The sequence below is a fragment of the Myotis daubentonii genome, chromosome 1 (assembly GCF_963259705.1).
Source record: "Myotis daubentonii chromosome 1, mMyoDau2.1, whole genome shotgun sequence".
Taxonomy (NCBI): domain Eukaryota; kingdom Metazoa; phylum Chordata; class Mammalia; order Chiroptera; family Vespertilionidae; genus Myotis; species Myotis daubentonii.
This window is the reverse complement of record NC_081840.1, coordinates 99,578,029-99,600,306: the sequence shown is the minus strand read 5'-3', so window position 1 is coordinate 99,600,306 and position 22,278 is coordinate 99,578,029. Positions and strand designations below refer to the sequence as shown.

General features: G+C 40.0%; 1 protein-coding gene across 13 annotated transcripts in view; it reads left to right on the top strand.

The window, feature by feature from the left end:
- The window catches only part of ZNF438 (zinc finger protein 438), a 221,356-nt gene that overhangs the window by 52,514 nt on the left and 146,564 nt on the right, over positions 1–22,278 (top strand). For 12 of the 13 annotated variants that reach the window (XM_059712287.1, XM_059712276.1, XM_059712230.1 and 9 more), the window contains one exon: positions 19,996–20,055. The exons of the other annotated variant lie outside the window; for it this stretch is intronic. The gene's annotated coding sequence lies outside the window, so the exon portion shown is untranslated. The remainder of the gene's footprint in view (positions 1–19,995; positions 20,056–22,278) is intronic. 13 annotated transcript variants of the gene reach the window in all.

The window sequence follows — 22,278 nt, the reverse complement described above, 5'->3', positions numbered from 1 at the left end:
TCCCCACCTGTGCACCAGGCCTCTGTCCTATATAGTAAAAGGGTAATATGCAAACTCACCCTAACAGCAGAAAGACTGGGAATGACTGGTCACTATGACACACACTGACCACCAGGGGGCAGATGCTCAATGCAGGTGCTGCTCCCTGGTGGTCAATGCGCTCCCACTTGGAGAAGCTCTGCTCAGCCACAAGCCAGGCTGATGGCTGCCAGCACAGCGGTGGTGGTGGGAGTCTCTCCTGCCTCCTCAGCAGCGCTAAGGATGTTTGACTGCAGCTTAGGTCTACTCCCCGCTGGCTAGTGGACATCCCCCGAGGGCTTCCCGGCTGCCAGAGGAATGTCTGATTACCAGCTTAGGCCCAATCCCCTGGGGAGCAGGTCTCAGCCAGCAGATGGTCATCCCCCGAGGGGTCCCAGACTGTGAGAGGGCACAGGTCGGGCTGAGGGACCCCCCCCCCCGAGTGCACAAATTTTTGTGCACCGGGCCTCTAGTTCTATATAATAAAAGGCCAGAGACTGTAACAGCATCACAACCATAACAACCGTTAGACCAGAACCACCACGGCCCCTCTCAGGGCTGGCCCCACCCCCCAGCAAGCAGTTAGGGGTGATCAGGCAGGCACCCCAGCAGTTAGGGGTGATCAGGTAGGCAGGCAAGTGGTTAGAGGCAATCAGGTAGGCAGTGGTTAGAGGAAATTAGGTAGGCAGCGGTTAGGGGAAGTTAGGTAGGCAGACAGTCCCTCACCCCCAAGCAAGCAGTTAGGGGTGATCAGGCAGGCAGGCAGAGTGGTTAGAGGTGATCAGGTAGGAATACCAGTGGTTAGGGGCAATCAGATAGGTAGATGGCCCCTTGCTAGGCTGGCTCCGCCCCCAAGCAAGCAGTTAGGGGCAATCAGGCAGAGTGGTTAGGGGTGATCAGGCAGGCAGACCAGCAGTTAGGAGTGATCAGGTAGGCAGGCAAGTGCTTAGGGGCGATCAGGTAGGCAGGCCAACAGTTAGGGGTGATCAGGTAGGCAGACAGCTCCTTGCTAGCCTGGCTCCACCCCCAAGCAAGCTGTTAGGGGCGATCAGGCAGGCATGCAGAGTGGTTAGTTGTGATCAGGTAGGCAGACCAGCAGTTAGGGATGATCAGGTAGGCAGGCCAGTGGTTAGGGGTGATCAGGTAGGTAGACGGCCCCTCGCAGAGCTGGCCTTGCCCTCCAGCAAGCAGTTAGGGGTGATCAGATAGGCAGGGAAGTGGTTAGGGGTGATCTGGCAGGCAGGCAGAGTGGTTAGGGGCAATCAGGCAGGCAGGCAGGCAGAGTGGTTGGGGCAATCAGGCAGGCAGGCAGAGAGGTTAGGGTCAATCAAGCAGGCAGGCAGAGGGGTTAGGGGTGATCAAGCAGGCAGGCAGATGGTTAGGGGTGATCAGGCAGGCAGGCAGGTAAGCGGTTAGGAGCCAGCAGTCCCAGATTGCAAGAGGGATGTCCCCCGAGGGGTCCTGGATTGGAGAGGGTGCAGGCCAGGCTGATGGGCACCCCCTCACACATGAATTTTGTGCACTGGGCCTCTAGTTAACATATATCCATGTACAGCAAAGCAAACAAAACTGTTCAATATTGATTTTCTCAACTTTAAAAATAACATAATTCTCAGTAAAAGTTCATAAACATTATTTAGTTTTGTCATAATTTAATATATAACCCTGGGTCTATATTTTTCTGAAAGAACTATAGTATTGAAATATGGTTGTATTGTGTTTAATTGTTTCATAAAATTATAGTCTTCTGCAAAGATTCATTGAATGATTACTAATTCAATAGTTACTATTTTCTGCACATTATAATTTTTAAATTTTAGCATATCATATATCTTTAGGTACTGAGATACCTGGTAAATTCAAAGAAAACTGTACTACTTTAAGATGATTCTAAATTTTTATTTTGTTTATTTGTTTTTTAAATTTGATTTTTTAATAGTTTAACATAAAAATATTTCAACCCATATTGTTTCACAGGTACTGTCTTTTTTGCTTTTAGAGAACATTTATTTAATGAAGTTTTTACAAGATGAAGCTTGTCAAATAAATTGTATCAATTTAGAATTCTCTTGAACATTTTACCAAATTTAGACGATGCTAGAATATAGACACATTGAAGTCCCTTTCATACTGGTACATAATACAAATTTAACTAAGTAAAAAAAATAAAAGTTTCTCTGTTTAAATTAAATCTTGAATTAAATATTTCTGCCCTATACCGCTTTGGCTCAGTGGATAGAGCGTTGGCCTGCGGACTGAAGGGTCCCAGGTTTGATTCCAGTCAAGGGCATGAACCTTGGTTGCGGGCACATCCCCAGTAGGGGGTGTGCAGGAGGCAGCTGATCAATGTCTCTCATCGATGTTTCTAACCCTCTATCCCTCTTCCTTCCTCTCTGTAAAAAATCAATAAAATATATTTTTAAAAAAAGATTTCTAACTGACTGAGCAAAATGAAGCTGAAGTTTAGAGTGCTTGATTGAAAATGGTTCAGTCCTTTTGATGATTTTACAGTGTCTTAAAAGTCTCAAAGTTTTCTAAGATGTAGTAAAAAGAGAAAACATATACTACTATGCCGGAGTTTTTCTTATTCAACATTATCTTTGTCACGCAAAATATTTTAGTTCACTTTCTTTAACTGTGTGTGTGTGTGTGTGTGTAAATATAAATATTTCTTGGTATGCTGCACTTCTTTGGTGGATGCAATTTTAAAATATATTTGCTTCTACACTGATTGCTAGTATATTATTAAAGTTCATATGGCACAGTTGTGAATTCTATGTAAATTACAGCCAAGTCCAACATTATTTTTTGTTCCATAATTTTTTAATTAATATGAACATTGTTTTTTACTCTATGATGTTGTGCTTGAACAAAATTTGTTATTGCTATAAAAACAAATACAATCTATTCTCATTAGTCACAGATTCCATTTTGCAAATTCTCCTACTTACAAAAATATATTTGTAATCCCAAAATTAGTACTTATGAGCTTTTAGTCATTTGTGGACATTTGCAGAGTAAGAAAAAATATTGTATTGTGTCACACACATTTTCAGCTTAGTAAAATAAAGCAATTCCCTGTCTTCTTTCAGCTCTGATATTTTAAATAAGCGTCCTTTTCCTGGTGCCACATTTTTCGCATTTTTATGCTTATTGGTGATTTCCCTTTTAAAAATAGTGCCCAGGCACAGTCCTGAAGTGCTGTATAGTGTTCCTAAGTGCAACAAGGCTTTGATGTGATTTATTTTGTAAAGAAAATATGTTTTAAATAACCTCTGAACCACATTCAAAGGTTCAAGATGACTGCAGAGTAGCTGGAGGCTCTGTGCAGATGCTCCCAGCCAAGGATGTGATTCACAGCTAAACTACAGAGCAATCAACTTGAAAAACCAATTGAAGTGTGGCTGATCTAAAATATTATATCTAAGGAGCACTGAAGTAGCCATATAGAGACTGGTAACAGGAGTGGAGATGAGGAAAGGGAATGTCTTCTTGAGCAGGTGTGGTGGCTTGGGGGCTGGAGGGAAATCAGGGCTACAGAACTCCCTCCCGCTGGGTGTGTGGAGTCTCAACCCCATGCAGGGACCCCCAATGCAGAGCAATAGAGGAAAGAAGAAGAGCACACCTAGCATCAGGCAGAGGGAATCAGGGGGATTTTTTCTGCCTGGGAGGCTTGGAGGGCACCTTCCCAGTGAAGGAGAGCTCCTATTTATAAGCAGCCCCAGCTTGAGAAGTTCACTCCAGACTCCATCTTCTGGAGAGGCTGTGTAGCTGTGTTTGGGTTTAGCAAGGGGTCGGGGACTGTACCCAGCAGTGACTTTGAGGGATCCTCTACATTCTAGAAAGGAATTGAGCAGAACCTGTCAGTGACTAAACTGTATAGCTTGGGAAAAAGGAACCGTCTCTCCCACCTTCAGCTCAAGGTTGGAGCCCCACCCACCTATGGAGCTTCCCAGCCTTCCCTATCCTGCTGAATTTGAGATTCATGGCCCATACTGCAGGGTTTGGGCCCCGAGTGGAGCTGGGAATTTCAGCCCTGCTTTTGCTGAGACCAGCTGTGCAGGGAGAATGGAGTCTGGCACAAGGCTGATTTTCTGCCCGCTCCTGTTTGGTTGGGTGGAATGGGAGCAGCAGTGCTGCATGGAGGTGGGATTATTGGACGGTGTCTCTCCTAGGAAAGCTTTTGTCAGAGGAACAGATGGGCGAGTGCTGAGCTCTGTGACTGCATTGTGGGGAGGCAGACCTGAGCTTCCTCCGAATTCCAGGGCATAGCCCCAGGAAGGAGAGGTAGTGCCTGTTCTCCCCTTCTGCAAGTTGTGGGCACCATCCCCAACGGGAGGCTGTTAGGTTCACCACTGTGACATCCCCAATACCACTGCTGGGTGCAGTTCTGTGGGGGATGGGAGAATGGCTCAGAGTAGGACAATCCAAGTGTGAGATCCTTAAAGGCTATTGTATGGGACCTGGAGGAAGTGCTTAGCCCCCTCCTACTTTCTGGGCTGGCAACATCCTCATTGGGAGACTAGGTCATTCCCATTGAACCCAGGGTGGCTGAACTTGCTCTTGCAAAGGATACTTGAAGCTGTAACCAAACAGAACCTACAGTGAGCTGCCTTAGGGGGAACAAGAGTTGGAGACTCTGGCAGAGAGTGAGGAGTTTGGCTTTGAAGCAGGAACTGATTTCCCCTCACAGAGTGCCTTACTGTGGAATCCCCAAGCAGGGGACTAGCCTGAGCTAGGTTAGCCAGAGTTAGTCTACAAACTCTTTTCGGAAAGCTCTGGAGGAAGACCAGGCAACTTCAGGCGGGAGGCAGAGAAGCTGACAGGTACAGGCGGGCCTCAGGAGCTTCAGTGTGACAACAGATTTGTCCCCAGCCCTAAGATGGAAAAAGCCAACCCATTTACAGAGAGTATCACTCCCATGCACACACAGATCTGGTAGATGCAGACACAGACAGTGAACAGAGTGGTAGCTACAGCCAGGTAGTCCAATGCCAGTTATATACAACTAGAGGCCCGGTGCACAAAAATTTGTGCACCCGGGGAGGGGGTTCCTCAGCCCGGCCTGTGCCCTCTCACAGTCTAGGACCCCTCTTGGGATGACCACCTGCTGGCTTAGGCCCGCTCCCTGGGGGATTGGACCTAAGCTGGCAATCAGACTTACCTCTGATAAGCTGGCAGCCCGGCAGCCCTCGGGGATGTCCACTTGCCAGCGGGGAGCAGACCTAAGCTGCAGTCGAACATCCTTAGCGCTGCTGAGGAGGCGGGAGAGGCTCTCCCCTCTCCCCTCTCCCCTCTCCCCTCTCCCCTCTCCCCTCTCCCCTCTCCCCTCTCCCCTCTCCCCTCTCCCCTCTCCCCTCTCCCCTCTCCCCTCTCCCCTCTCCCCTCTCCCCTCTCCCCTCTCCCCTCTCCCCTCTGAAAAATAATGGGGAAAATATCCTCAGGCGAGGATTTAAAAAAATATTTTTTAAAGATTTACCTCTATAGACACCCAGCCCGAAGTGTTAACAGTTGTACCACTGAGCCCAACACAGAGAAATAAACACACAAGACAAAGCCAAAATGGAGAAACAAATCATCAGGTCTCAAATGAAAGAACAGAAAAAATCTACAGAAAAATAGCTACATGAAATGGAGGCAAGCAATTTATCAGAAACAGAGTTAAAAATAATGGTTATAAGGATGTTCAAAAGCATGAAAAATGACAGAAACTATGAAACATAATCATTTGGAAATGAAGAATGACATATCTGAAATGCAGAATACACTGGAAGGAATAACCAATAGGCTGGATGAAGTTGTGGATCAAATGAGAGAATTAGAAGATAAGATAGAAAAAAACTAATCAGAGGACAAAAAAAGGAAAAAAATATTAACAATCAGGAGGACAGTTTAAGTGAAGTTTGGGACAACATGAAACATAAAAACATCTGCATTATAAGGGTACCAGGAGAAGAAATTGAGTAAGGGATAGAGAAGCTGTTTGAAGAAATAGCAGAAAATGTATCCAACCTCATGAAGGAAAAAGTCACACAAGTTCAGGAAGCACAGAGAGTCTCAATCAAGATGAACAGATAGAGACCCACACTGAGACACATCATAATTAAAATGGAAAATGTTAAAGACAAAGAGAGAACCTTAAGGGCAGTGAGAGACAGTTGCCTACAAGGGAGCTCCTATAAGGTTATCAGCTGATTTCTCAAGAGAAACATGACAGACCAGTAGAAAATGGCATGAAGTATTTAAAGTAATGAAAAGCAAGGATATGATAATAAGATTACTCTATCTAGCCAGGCTATAATTTAAAATAGACAGTGAAATAAAGATGTTGCCAGACAAAAAGATGCTAAAGGAGTTTATTACCACCCAACCAACATTGCAAGAAGGGACTGCTAGAAGAAGATATATAGAGGCAGGAACAAAGGCATACAGAATAAAAATGGTAACATATAAGTATTTATCAATAATAACCTTATATGTAAATGGTTTAAGTGCTCCAATAAAAAAGACATAGGATAGCTGAATGGATAAGAAACTTGACTCATATATATGCTGTTCAAGAGACCCACATCAAAACAAAAGACTTACACAGGATGAATATGAACAGATGGAAAACAATTTTCCATGCAGATGGAAATGAAAAAGTGGGGGTAGCAATACTTATATCGGACAAAATAGACTTCAAAACAAAGACAAAGAAGGTCAATAGATAATATCAAAGGGATCCGTCCAACAAGAGGATATAACACTGGTAACGTGTGACCCAATATAGGAATATATATATATGCCTAAGCAACTGAATGACCAGTTGACAGATCGCTATGATGCACACTGACCACCAGGGGGCAGGTGATCAACGCAGGAGCTTCCTCCTGGTGGTCAGTGCACTCCCACAGCAGGAGCGCTGATCAGCCAGAAGCCAGGCTCACGGCTGGAGAGCACTGTTGTGGCAGTGTGCGCCTCTCCCACCTCAGTTGCAGCGTTAAACAAGTGGTGGCAGCAGGCACAGTGGGGCCAGGATGAGTGGGAGTGGCATGGCCCCCTGCCCCAGCTTGGGCTCTTCACCAGCCACCTGCTGCTTCACGCACTACTACATCCCTCGGGGGGTGTTGGATTGCCAGTTTTGGGGCCAAAACTAGCAGTCCAGCATCCCCCGAGGGGTCCCAGATTGCGAGAGGGTGTAGGCCAAGCTGAGGGACCCCACCTAGATTATATTTAAAAACTCTTAGAACACTTTAAAGGAGAGGTAGCAATACAGTCATAGTAAGGAACTTTAACACCCCAATGACATCATTGGGTAAATATTCCAGGAAAAAATCAACAAGGAAACAGTGATGTTAAACTACATGCTATATCAAAGTCACTCAATCAGAGCACTAAAAATAAAAAAATAACTTAAAAACTGCGGAATATACATTTCTGTTAAGTGCACATGGAACATTCTCAAAGACAGACCACATGTTAGGACACAAATTACATCTTAACACATTGCAGACCAGTAGTTTTATTTTTAGCTTTACCCAGTGGGCAAATAAGTTTCTATGGAATGAGTACAAAAAAATGTTTTACATAAATATTAAAGGCACACTTTAAAATTAAATACCCATTGAGAAACCAAGATGGCGGCATAGGTAAACACTGGAAATTGCTGCCTCGCACAGCCACTTCAAAAATACAACTAAAAGACAAAATGGACATCATCCAGAACCACAGGAAGGCTGGCCGAGTGGAAATTCTACAACTAGAAGGAAAGAGAAAAACACACAGAGATTCAGAGGAAGTGCAGAAGTAACATGCAGAGGTATGAAGACGCATGTGGAAAGGGCTGACAGCTGAGGACGCTGCACAATCGGAAAGAGCTGTCAGCTGAGGACTCAGCTCACGTGGAAAGGGCTGGCAACTGAGAAAACGGTTGTCTTTTTCAATCGGGAGGGAGTCTCAAGCTCCCGACTGCTCTGAACTCCAGTTCAGGACGAGTCTCTGGGGACCCAGACTCATACGGGGAGAAACTGGACTGTCTGGCATCAGTCAGAACTCGAGGGCGGCTTTCTCTCAGAGGTGCTTGCAGGGACTACTGGCACACTGGGATGCAGGGCCTCTTAGGGCAGGACTGAGGAGCAGGCATAGCTGTTTGCTCCACCCTGTTGATCCCCTGAGACCCCGCCCCACCCAAACTTTGCACAGAGGCTTTTGCATATGAAAGGCCTGGCCCTTTGCAATCTGAAAATTACCTGACAAACTGCAGCTGGATCAGAGAAACCCAGAACATCCAAAAGAAGGCCCAAGGCCCCACAGCAGCTTGCATTGCTTCACAGCTGGGCTTCTGCTGGGTAACCTCAGGCAGAGTCTAAATTAGCACCTCCTTAGAGATCCAAAGCCAGTGTACCCAGTGGTCAGAGTGGGACCATCCAGATTACAACTTCTCAGATCCATAAGGGACACACTCAGGGGGCAGACTTAGTGAGCACCAAAGCCCCACTGAAGCAGGTCTTGCCCCAGAAGGGTGTCTCCAGCACAAAAGTTCTCCCACCATAACCACAGATGATTCTCACAACCAGTTGGCTTGGAGGTCAATTCCTCCCAGTGATACCTACAACAATCAAGGCTTAACTACAACAAGACTTGTAAAAAGCCCATAAAGGGGTACACCAAGAGTGTCCAACTCAGGTAATTGGGGAGGCTGATCCACTGGGCCCTATAGGACACCTAGCACACAAAGCCACTCTATCGACACAGGGAAGCAGCCAAAATGTGGAGACAAAGAAACAGGTCACAAATGACAGAAATGTAGGAAAGCAAAGTACTGGATATAGAGTTCAAAACCATACTTTTAAGGTTTTTCAAGAATTTTCTAGAAACTGCCAATAAATTTAGTGAGATGCTCGAGGATATGAAGAAGAACCAACTAGAAATTAAGCATACACTGACTGAAATAAAGAATATTATACAGAGACCCAACAGCAGACTAGAGGATCGCAAGAATCAAGTCAAAGATTTGAAATACGAAGAAGCAAAAAACACCCAACTGGAAAAGCAAAAAGAAAAAAAGAATCCAAAAATATGAAGATAGTGTAAGGAGCCTATGGGACAACTTCAAGCGTACATCTGAATTATAGGGGTGCCAGAAGAAGAGAGAGAGCAAGATATTGAAAACCTATTTGAAGAAACAATGACTGAAAACTTCCCCTACCTGGTGAAAGAAATAGACTTACAAGTCCAGGAAGCGCAGAGAACCCCAAACAAAAGGAATCCAAATAGAACCACACCAAGACACTTCATAATTAAAATGCCAAGAACAAAAGACAAAGAGGGAATCTTGAAAGCAGCAAGAGAAAAACAGTCAGTTACCTACAAGGGAATACCCATACGACTGTCAGCTGATTTCTCAACAGAAACTTTACAGGCCAGAAGGGAGTGGCAAGAAATATTCAAAGTGATGAATAGCAAGAAACTACAACCAAGATTATTTTACCCAGCAAAGCTATCATTCAGAATTGAAGGTCAGATAAAGAGCTTCACAGATAATAAAAAGCTAAAGGAATTCATCACCACCAAACCATTATTATATGAAATGCTGAAAGGTATCCTTTAAGAAGAGGAAGAAGATTAAAAAGGTAAAGATAAAAATATGAACCACAAATACACATCTATCAACAAGTGAATCTAAAAATCAAGTGAATAAATAATCTGATGAACAGAATAAACTGGTGAATATAATAGAATCGGGCATAGAAAGGGAGTGGACTGACTATTCTTGGGGGGGAAAGGGGTGTGTGGGGTGTGGGAAGAGACTGGATAAAAATTGTACACCTCTGGATGAGGACAGTGATGGGTGGGGGTAAGGGCAGAGGGTGGGGTGGGAACTGGGTGGAGGGGAGCTATGGGGGGAAAAAAGGAACAACTGTAATAATCTGAACAATAAAGATTTAATAAAAAATAAAATACCCATTGCATTTTAAAGTTATTTATTACATGTTCTTACAACCTAATATCTTTTTAAAGTATGATACTTTGTAAAACACCGTGTAATATGAAGCAAGAATTCTCGTGATCCATTCACAATGTGTTAAGAAGTTCAAGGAGATTGAAATTGTATCAAGCATCTTCTCAGTTCACAATGGCATGAATCTAGAATTCAACTACAATAAAAACACTCAAAAACATTCAAACACATGGAGGCTAAATAGCATGTTGTTAATGAATGGATTAACAATGAGATCAAGGAATATATAAAACCTTCCTGGAAAAAAAATGAAAATGAACACACATCCACCCGAAATCTAAGGACAGAGTGAAAGCAGTCCTAAGAGGGAAATTCATACCATTACAGGCTTACCTCAAGTAATAAGGAAAGGCTCAAGTAAATACTTTAAGCCTACAACTAAAAGAATTAGAAAACAACAAGAAAAGCTCAGAGTAAGTAGAAGGAAGGAAATAATAAAGATCAGAGTGGAAATAAATAACATGGAGATTAAAGAAACAATACAAAAGGTCAATAAAACCAAGAGCATGTTCTTTGAAACAATAAACAAGATTGATGAACTTTTAGCCAGACTCATCAAGAAACAAAAGAGAGGCTCCAAATAAATAAAATGAGAAATTAAAGAGTCGAGAAAAAGAAAAAATGGTGGTGTAAATGCCTGTACTTGCTACCTCCCACAACCACATCAAAATTATAATTAAAATACACAACAACCATCATTCAGAACCATCTGAAATCTGGCTGAATGGAAGTCCTACAACTAGAGAAGTAAAGAAAACACACTGAGACTAGTAGGAGGGTTGGAGGTGTGGTGCAGGCTAGACTGTCACTCATGTGTGCTGCTTTTTACATCAGGAGGGAGATTGTCTCTGGGTAGGCTGCCTGTGAGGAGCAAGGGGTCCCAGGCCCACAACTGACTCCCAGCCCAGGCTCCCAGAGCTGGGAAAAGAAATCCCCATAACTAAAGGCTGTAAAAACCAGCTGGGATTGGGGCTCAGTGACACGGAAGCTGCTGGAGACTTGGGTGTTTCTTTCAAAGGGCCAGTGCACAAACTAAACCTACAAGGTCCTGCTTCCTCTGAGCTCCAGTTCCAGGGAAAGGCTCTGGGGGACTCAGACATATATGGGGAGGAACTGGATTATCTGGCTCAGGGCAGGAACTTGAGGGCAGTGGTGCTCACAAAGGTCATTGTTCCTGTGCTGGGACCTCCCCAGTAGCCAGGCTGACTGGCAGCAATATATGTTTGCTCTGCCCTGGTGATACCTTGAGACCATGCCCCATCCAGTTTGCAGCCCCACTCAACCTGTTTGCATTGGCTTTTGCATATGAATGGCATGTCTTTGCTTAGGCTTCAGATTTTGCTAAACTCTCTTAAACAAGCTGCAGCTGGGTCAGTGTGCCCCAAACCTATCAATAAAAGGCCCAAGACCCTGCACTAGCATGAGCCTGGCTTACTTCATCCTGGGCCTTGCCTGGGCATTACCATTTCCAATACAAATAGCTCCTGCAGTGTAGTCCCAGGCAGTGGCTGACTTTGCACCTCCCTGGAGGACCTAGAGACAATGCACTGGGTGAACAGCTTCAGACCATACCAGATTACAACTCTACACAGATGTAATGACACACTCAAGGGTCAGTCTCAGTGAGCACCAAAGCCCCACTGAAGCAAGTCCTGCTTCATAAGGGTATTTCCTGCACAGCAGCTCTCCCATTGTAGCTGGGGCTGGTCCTCACAGCCAATTGGCCTGGAGGTCAATTCCTCCCAGTGACACCAGTAGCTATCAAGGTTCAACTACAAGACTGTGTACACAGCCCACACTGGGACGCATCTAGAGTATCCAGCTCAGGTGACTGGGGAGGCTGAGCCACTGGGCCCTATAGGACACCTACTACACAAGGCCACACTATCAATTCCAGTAGACATAGCAGCTCTACCTAATACATAGAAATAATACAAGGAAGCAGCCAAAAATGGGGAGACAAACATGTCTCAAATGAAAGAAATGGAAGCAAGCAAACTTTTGAATACAGAGTTCAAAACCATGGTTATAAGGTTGCTTAAGGATCTTCATGAGATTTTAAAGGATCTTAGAGAGAATGTCAAAGATATGAAAAAGGACCTGTAAGAAGTTAAGCATACACTAACTGAAATAATTTACAGGGATTTAGCAGTAGAGTAGAGGAGTCTGAGAATCAAATCAATGATTTGAAATACGAGGGAGCAAAAAACATCCAATCAGAAGAGCAAACAGAAAAAAGAATAAAAAATATGAAAATAGTGTAAGGAGCCTCTGGTACAACTTCAAGGATACCAAAATTCACATTATGGGGATGCCAAAAGGAGAAGAGAAAGAGCAAGATATTGAAAACCTATTTGAAGAAATAATGACAGAAAATTTGCCCTACCTGGTTAAAGAAATATACTTATATGTCTAGGAAGCACATGGAGTCCCAAACAAAAGGAATCCAAAGAAGACCACACCAAGACCCATCATAATTAAAATGCTAAGGCCTAAAGACAAAGAGAGAATCTTAAAAGCAGCAAGAAAAAAGCAGTTAGTTACCTACAAGGGAGCGCCCATATAACAGTCAGCTGATTTCTCAACTGAAACTATGCAGGCCTAAAGGGAGTGGCAAGAAATATTTAAAGTGATGAATAGAAAGGACCTACAACCAAGATTATTCTACCAAGCACAGCTCTCATTTAGAATTGAAGGTCAGATAAAGAGCTTCACAAATAAGAAAAAGCTAAAAGAGTTCATCACCACCAAACCAGTATTACATGAAATATTGAAGGGTATTTTTAACAAGAGGAAGAAGGGAAAGGGGAAGAGGAGGAGGAGGAGGAGGGGGAGGGGGAGGGGGAGGAGGAGGGGGAGGAGGAGGGGGAGGAGGAGGAGGAAGGGGAGGAGGAGGAGGAGGAGGAGGAGGAGGAGGAGGAGGAGGAGGAGATATGAACAATAAAATGGCAATAAATATATGTCAGCAATTTAATCTAAAAATCAAAATAAATGAAATCTAATAAAAAAAATAAACTGGTGAATAAAATAGAATCATAGGCATGGAAGCAATGAAACAGACTGATGAATTTCAGAGGGAAGGGCAGAAGGGCCGGGAAGAGATTAACCAAAGATCTTACCTATGGACACAGTAAGGTGGTGAAGGCCTGGGGCGGGTTAGGAACTGGTGGAGGAGGACAATGAGACTAAAAAACGGGGACATCTGTAATACTTCAACAATAAAGATTTTTTTAAAAAGAAGTTAAAGAGGCAGAGTAACAACTGACATCACAGAAAAACAAAAGATTGTAAGAAAATAATATGAACAACTATATGCCAACAAATTGAACAACCTGGCTGAAATGGACAAATTCCTAGAAACATAAAATCTTCCAAAACTCAAGCTGGTAGAATCAGAAAACCTTAAATGGCCAATAACAACTAGTGAAATTGAAGCAGTAATCAAAAATCTCCCAGCAAACAAAAGTCCTGCACTGGACAGCTTCACAGGCAAGTTTTACCAAACATTCAAAGAACTATAACCTGTCATCCTCAAACTATTTAGAAATTTAAGTGGAGGGAAGACTTCCAAGCTCTTTTATGAGGCCAGTATTATCCTAATTCCAAAACCAGATAAAGAGACTTCAAAAAGAAAATTACAGGCCATTATCTCATATGAATATAGATGCTAAAATCCTCAACCAAATGTTAGCAAATCAGATCCAGCGATACGTTGAAAGACCATACACCATGACCAAGTGGGATTTATTTCAGAAAAGCAAGGCTTGTACAGTATTCTCACATCAGTAAGGTGATACATCACATAAACAAAATGTAGGATAAAATATAACATGATCATATCAATAGATTCAGAAATAGCACTTAACAAAGTACAACATGAATTTATGATAAAAATTCTCAGCAAAGTGGGAATAGAGGGATCATTCCTCAACATAATAAAAGCCATATGAGACAGACCTATAGCCAGCATTGTGCTCAATAGGCTAAAACTAAAAGTGTTTCCCTTCAGATCAGGAAAAGGACAGAGGATATCTGCATTCAACATAGTACTGCAAGTCTTAGCCATAGCCATCAGATGAGAAAAAATAAAAGGCATCCAAGTTGAAAAGGAGATAGTGAAAATGTCATTATTCGCAGATGACATAATATTGTACACAGAAAATTTTAAAGACCCCATGAAAACTTCTAGATTTAATAAGTGAATTTGTCAAAGTAGCAGGATATAAAATTAATATGCAGAAATCAGTGGCACTTTTATACACCAATAATTAACTCTCAGGAAGATAAACTTTAGAAACAATCCCATTTACCACTGCTACAACAGAAAATGATATCTTGGAAAAATCCTGTTCTCAGAAAAGTAGAGGACATTGAAAAATGAAGTACAGGAAGATACAACCAAGTGTAAGCATATACTGTCTTCATGGATTGGAAGAATTACCATCATTAAAATGTCCATACTACCCAAAACAATGCAATCCCTATTAAAAGAACAATGACATATTTCACAGATCCAGAATAAATATTTCAGAAATTTATATGGAACCAAAAAAGCCCCCAAATAGCCTCAGCAAACTTGAGAAAGAAGAAGAAAGTTGGAGGGATCAAAATACCAAATATCAAATATACTACAAAGCCATTGTAATCAAAACAGCCTGGTACTGGTACAAGGACAGGCATATAGACCAATAGAACAAACAGAGACCCCAGAAATTGACCTATGCCATTATGGCCAATTAATATTTGACAAAGGAAGTAAGAGCATATAATGGAGTAATGATAGTAATTAATGATAGTCTTTTCAATAAATGGAGTTGGTAAAATGGGACAGGTACATGAAAAAAAACAACACAAAACTAGACTGCCAACTTACACCATACGCAAGAATAAGCTCAAGCCTGGCCAGTGTGGTTCAAGAGATTGAGCATCAACCTATGAACCAAGAGATTGCTGATTTGATTCACTGTCAGGCCACATGCCTGGGTTGTGGGCTTGATTCCCAGTAGGAGGCATGCAGGAGGCAGCACATGAATGCTTCTCTCTCATCAGTGTTTCTGTCTATTCCTCTCCTTTCCTCTCTCTAAAAAATCAATAAGAACATATTGAGAAAAAAAACAAAAACAGAATAAGCTCAAAAATGGATGAAAGACTTAAATGTAAGTTACAAAACCATAAAAAATCCTAGAAGAAAACAAAGGCAGTAAAATCTCAGACATCTCACATAGCTGCATTTCCCCCAATACATCTCCCAGGGCAAGAGAAACAAAGGGAAAAAAATAAACAAATTGGATTACATCAAACTAAAAAGCTTCTGCCCAGCAAAGGAAAACATCACAAAATGAAAAGGGAATCCACTGTATGGGGAAACATTTACCAATGATATATCTGGTAAGTGCTTAATTTTCAAAATATATAAACAATTCATCCAACTCAACACCAGGAAGATAAACAATCCAATTAAAAAACGGGCAAAGGACCTATTAGACATTTCTCCAAAGAGCATATACAGATGGCCAATAGACATATGGAAAAATGCTCAATGTTACTAATCATTGGAGAAATGCAAATCAAAACTACAATGAAGTATCACCTCACACCTGCCAGAATGGCTACCATCAATAAATCAACAACAGCAAGTGCTAGCAAGGATGAGGAAAAAAGGGAACCCTTGTACACTGTTGGTGGCAATGCAGATTGGTGCAGCCATTGGGGAAAACAATAAAGAGTTTCCTCAAAAAATTAAATATGGAACCGCTGTTTGACCCAATAATCCCACTTCTCTAGGAATATATCCTAAGAATCTCCAAACACCAATCAGAAAGAACATATGCACCCTTATGTTTTGGCAGCACTATTTACAATAGCTAAGATCTGGAAGCAGCCCAAGTGTCCATCAGTAGATGAGTGGATAAGAAAACTGTGATACATCTACACAATGGAATACTATGTAGCAGTAAAAAAGAAGAATCTCTTACTCTTTGAGATAGCATGGAGGGACCTGGAGATTATTATGCTCAGTGAAATAATCCAGTCAGAGAAACACAAATATCACATGATCTCACTTATATGTTGAATCTAGTGAACAAAAGAAACTGAGGACCAAAATAGTTCCAGAAACATAGATGCATGGAACAGATCAACAGATCTCAAAGGAGAGGTGTGTGGGCAGCATGGGAAGGGATTAACCAAAGAATTTATACCCATATATGCATAGCCCATGGACACAGAAAATAGTATGGGGAAGCCTAGTGTGGGGTGGGTGCTGGGTAAGGTACAAAGTTGGGGAAAATGGGGGACTTCTATAATATTGTCAACAATAAATTTAATAAAAAGCTTCATTCAGGCATGAATTAATACTATTGACTGTGAGTTCAATGTTATTGATTCAACAACTTATATTAAAGTATCTTTAGAAATACACATAAAACAAGGTTATGTTTAATTAGTTGATGAAATCTTTGTGGCCAAAGCTCACAGGAGCCTAACTGTATTTCCTCTAAGAGCAATGGTTTGCTTTTCATAAATTCAGTGTTCATGGTGGCTTTATAGAGGTTAGTTACTTTGAATAATGAAACGGTCTATAATTTTATCTTTGTTGTTGAACATTTTTACTCAGTTTAAGTAGCAATTACAGCAATGACTGGTGTTTCACGTTTGACAGGATGAACTTTGAACAGCTTTACTTTGATGGATTATGTGAAAACAATCAAACAATTATTGGAATTAACTGATTTTTCTAGTTGATATATCTCCTGACACTGATAAGAAGCTATCATCACTTAAGTGTGAATTTCTTCTGCTAATAGAGCCAGCAAAATATCAGCAGTCACTTAACTTTGACTGTTTAAATAAGATAATTTGTAATCATAGCTAAGAAATGTAAAGAACAGTCTTTTTCTATTTTTATTGTTGACACTATTACAGATGTCCTCATTTCCCCTCCCCTTTCCCACCTCTACCAGCCCACCCCCACCCTCCTTCCCTCTGGCCATCACCATACTGTTGTGTGTGTCTATGGGTTATACATATATATTTAAAGAACAGTCATTTTACCTACTTGGAAAGCCCTGCTTTATAAAGTAATATTTAAAACAGCTTCTCCATATGCTTTTCTTGGTGTAATCAAGCTAGGCATAAGCAGGGGCAGCAGCATTGAATATTTCTTCGACCTTCATCTAAGACTAAAGGAGTCAGTTTTCCCTGGCTACTCCTGAATGCTCCTCTTTCTGTAAATGGCTTGGATGCTGTATTTGAGGATGAAGTTATAGTTACAGCCCATCAGTTACAGTCCATCCAGGGATGGGCTACTGCTCAGGGCCTTTCAGATTTAACCACATGTTAAATGGCACTAGGTTCACTGCATATGCATTTCACACTGTTCAATGAGATTATGACAGAACCTGAAAATAAAAGTCCTGGCTTATTATAATACTACTTTTAAAAAAAATCACTAGAAAATGGGAAATCCAGGACAAATAATAAATTGGTTGAGACAGTGGACATAATTTGGTACTGTCTCAGGCAAACTGTTACACATAGATACTTTGACAGACACTTTTTTCAAAAATATCCTAATCCCCAACCCTTATTATTTTCCCTCAAAAAGACTGTGGCCTCAATATGATTTACTTGTTTATGACTGTTTAGTAATTTCCACAGCATTATGCACATGGAAAAGAATGTGAAATATCCTTCTTAGTCAGTTTTTATTCATTGTGGCCTTTTTTTCTATAACCTTTTCTATTTATCTTAAAACTTTTATTAAAATTTGCATGCCTTTTTTATGTTTTTTCTGAATATAAGTCTTTTATTAGATATATAATTTGCAAATATTATCTCCTATTAGCTTGACTTTTCATTTTCTTTTTTTGTTTTCCTTTTTATTGAATCCATGGGGGTGACGTTAGTTAACAAAATTGTAGAAGTTTCACATAATCTGTAAACTATATTGTGTGTTCACCATACCAAGTCATGTCTACTTCCATCACCATTTATCATCCCATATGCCCCTCCACTTTTCCCTTCCCCCTCTCCCCCCAGCAGTCACCACACTGTTGTCAGTGTCCATGGCTTTTTTCTCTTTTTTTTATTTTTGCTCAATCCCTCTAACCATCCCCCAGCCTCCCAACACTCTCACCCCCACAGCTCCCAGTCTGCTCTCTATCTATGAGTCTGTTATTTTGCTTGTTAGTTCATTTTGTTTCCACATGAGTGCTATCATATGGTACACGTCTTTCTCTGACTTGCTTATTTCACTTAGCATAATGCTCTTCAGGTCTATCTATGCTGTCACAAAAGGTAAGATTTCCTTCTTTTTTTACAGCTGAGTAGTATTTCATTGTTTAAATGTACCATAGCTTTTTTTTTATCTACTCATCTACTGATGGACACTTGGGCTGCTTCCAAATTTTGGCTATTTTAAATAACTCTGCAATGAACATAGGAGTGCATATATTCTTTTGAATGAATGTTTTGGGTTTCTTCAAATAAATTCCCAGAAGTGGTATCACTGGGTCATAAGGCAGTTCTATTTTTAATTTTTTGAGGTGACTCCATACTGCTTTTCACAGTGACCGCACCAATCTGTATTCTCACCAATAGTGCACAAGGGTCCCCTTTCCTCCACATCCTCTCCAAACATTGATTTATTGACAATAGTTATTCTGACAGGTGTGAGGTGATATCCATTGTGGTTTTAATTTGCATTTCTCTGATCATTAGTGATGTTTTCATATGCCTGTTGGCCATCTGTATGCCCTCTGTGAAGAAATTTCTATTCAGGTCCTTTGCCCATTTTTTATTTGAATTGTTTGCTTTTTTTGGTATTGAGTTTTATAAATTATTTATAAATCTTGGATACTTACACCTTATCAGATGTATCAGCAAATATGTTCTTCCATTGAGTGGGTTGTCTTTTCATTTTGATAATGGTTTTGCTGTGCAAAAGATTTTTAGTTTTATGTAATCGTATTTCTTTATTTTTTTCTTTTGTTTCTCTTGTCCAAGTAGATATATCAGAAAAAATATTACTGTGAGAAATGTCTGAGATTTTACTGCCTATGTTTTCTTCTAGAAGTTTTATGGTTTCAAGTCTAACATTGAAGTCTTTATTTATTTATTTATTTTTTAATATATATTTTTATTGATTTCAGAGAGGATGGAAGAGGAAGCGAGAGATAGAAACATCAATGATGAGAGAGAATCATTGATTGTCTGCCTCCTGCACACCTCCTACTAGGGATCGAGCCCACAACCCAGGCATGTGCCCTTGACCAGAATTGAGCCCAGGACCATTTAGTCCACAGGCCGACACTCTATCCACTCAGCCAAACCAAATGGGACTAACATTGAAGTCTTTAATTCATTTTGAGTTTATTTTTGTAGATGATGTTAAAAGGTGGTCTAGTTTCTTTTCTTCTTTTTTTTGCATGTAACTGTCTAGTATTCCTAGCACCATTTATTGAATAGACTGTCTTTATCCCATTGTATGTTTTTACCTCCTTTGTCAGGTATTAATTCTCTATAAAAGTATGGGTTTATTCCTGGGCTGTCCATTCTGTTCATTGATCTATATGTCTTTTTTTTTTTTATGCCAGTGCCATGCTGTTTTGATTACTATGGCCTTGTAGTAATCTAAGGTTGATGTAAGATAGGGAAATTCCTCCCACTTTTTTCTTTTTCTTTTTTTCAAGATTGCTGTAACAATATGGGGTCTTTTGTTGTTCCAAACAAATTTTTGGAATAATTCTATGAAATATGCCATTGGTATCTTGATAGCATGCCTTTGTTTTTAAAGATATATAATTCATATATACAATTATTCTCCCTTAAATTAATTCTTTTGTTAACTTAATAAAAAATTACATAGTAATTAAAAATGAAATTTTGGAATGAAAGGAAAGTATTTTTACATATATTTGATAAAAATGGATTATCTGAATATGATTATAATAATACTTTATATTCTATTACAGGATTAATTAAAAGAATTTACCACATATTTTATGACTTTTTACTGGAACATTGAGAGATAGGTAAGTGACAAGCATTTTTTGAAGAAATATTTCTGAAAATAATTTGATCTAACAGTTTCCTGACAAAGTGAGCAATGCAGATTTACCTCTTTTCTTCTCAATGAAACATTAATAGAAATGTCATGTTTATATTAATTGTAATGTAACATTTTCCTATCATCCAATAAATCATATCTTCCAAGGAACTGTATTTTTATAATAATTATAATTAAGACATTGGTAATAAGACACACAAGATTAGCATGTTCTAAAACTTAAAGCACTAAAAACATGTCATTAAATGCAATGTGGTACCATACATTGGATCTTAGAACTGATAATAGAGATCCATGAGGAAAATCCAAATAAAGTCTGTAGTTTAGTTAATAGTAATGTACCAATGTTAGTTTCTTAGTTTTGATAAAGCCATGGTTATGTAAGATGTTAACTCTAGGTGAAACTGGGTGAAGGGTATATAAGTTCTTTGTAATATCTTTGCAACTTTTCTGTAAATCTAAAATTATTCCAAAACAAAAAATTTTTAAAGCAGAAAAATGTCAAGGTTTATTTATTTGAAATTATAGTTTATAAGTGTCTTTTCTGTATAGTAGTTTGAAAAATTAAAATTATTAATTATCTTTTAAAAATCCGAATTTCATGAAATAGAGATTTAGGGAAATATGCGACTATAGTTTTCATAAGAGGTGTGGGACTTTATTTTTTGGATAGTGGTATGGTGCCTATGAACATCTCCTTGTACTTGGCTACAGCTTTGCTCTGAGTCCTTCCAGGTACTTGTGTGTTCTTTAGTAGTTTAGTACAGCACTTTCTGTTATCACAAGCAGGCCCTTTAAATGGTTTCCAGAACAGTTTTCTTTTTTTAATGTACTGTTAGCGGCAAAAAGACTAGTGATGTGACTCAGTGGTTTGGAGTTGAGACGCTCTTGGTGTAGTTTGGTTCAGTCACACTTATTTGAGCTTGTAAATCAAGTACTAGATACAGATGACCTGTTGTTGTTAAAGATCATGAATAAAGATGAGTGTAACTCTTAAATAACCATTTCTGTAATTGCACTAAAATAATTTATTGCTATCAGAGAATAGAAATGATCAGTTTCCAAAATGAACTCTAGCAGTATAACTCTTTTAAATTTCTATAAATATTAAAAGAGTATAAGAAGGGAACTCTGAAACTATTACATAACTTTTCATTTATAAAAGTAAAATAGCCATGCTGGCCTTATAAATGGTTTCCTGCTTCTATTGCCAACTTTAATGATTTTAGTTAAACTTAAATTTCATACAGGGAAATAGAAATACACTATACTTAAAGGATATAGACATTTACAACAAGAGACCTGGTCCTGAATGACTGTTACAGAATAATTGTTAGGCTTGGAAAGTTCTGTTTTTGCTTGATATTTATTTAGAATTGTTATCAATCTCATGTTAATAGAATTCACACCTTTACTTCTTAGTTGTATAACATAACTGTGCCAACCTTGGTAAAAAAGTTTAGAAAAATGGAGAATTTTTTTTTCAGGATAGTTTAAATGTTATTGATTATATACCAGTTTATACAACTAAAAACAAACAAACACCCTTTTTATCATTCTTCTATGCTAGAAGAGCATTAAAAGTGTTGCTTTTAGCTGATTGTCACTTTATGATAATCTAAAGTATAAATGAAAATAGTTAATATGTATTGAGCACTTTCTATGTACCAGGCACTTTATTTACAATGATCTCATTTAATCTTCACAAACACCTATGAGATGTTTAGAATTCCCTGTATAGCTGAGACTGAGAGAGTAACCCCCTAACCCTGAGGGTATGGGGCAGAAAGAACAAGTGCCCCTGGTGGCTGTACCTACAGTTTGGTTCATAACGTTACCAGCTTCCAGGAAATCCTGAATCCTTGGACGCATGGTCAACTTCAGATACTTTAGTTCAGCGGTTCTCAACCTGTGGGTCGCGACCCCTTTAGGGGTCGAACGACCCTTTCACAGGGGTCTCCTAAGACCATCAGAAAACACATATATAATTACATATTGTTTTGTGATTAATCACTATGCTTTAATTATGTTCAATTTGTAACAATGAAAATACATCCTGCATATCAGACATTTACATTACGATTCATAACAGTAGCAAAATTACAGTTATGAAGTAGCAATGAAAATAATTTTATGGTTGGGGGTCACCACAACATGAGGAACTGTATTAAAGGGTCGCGGCATTAGG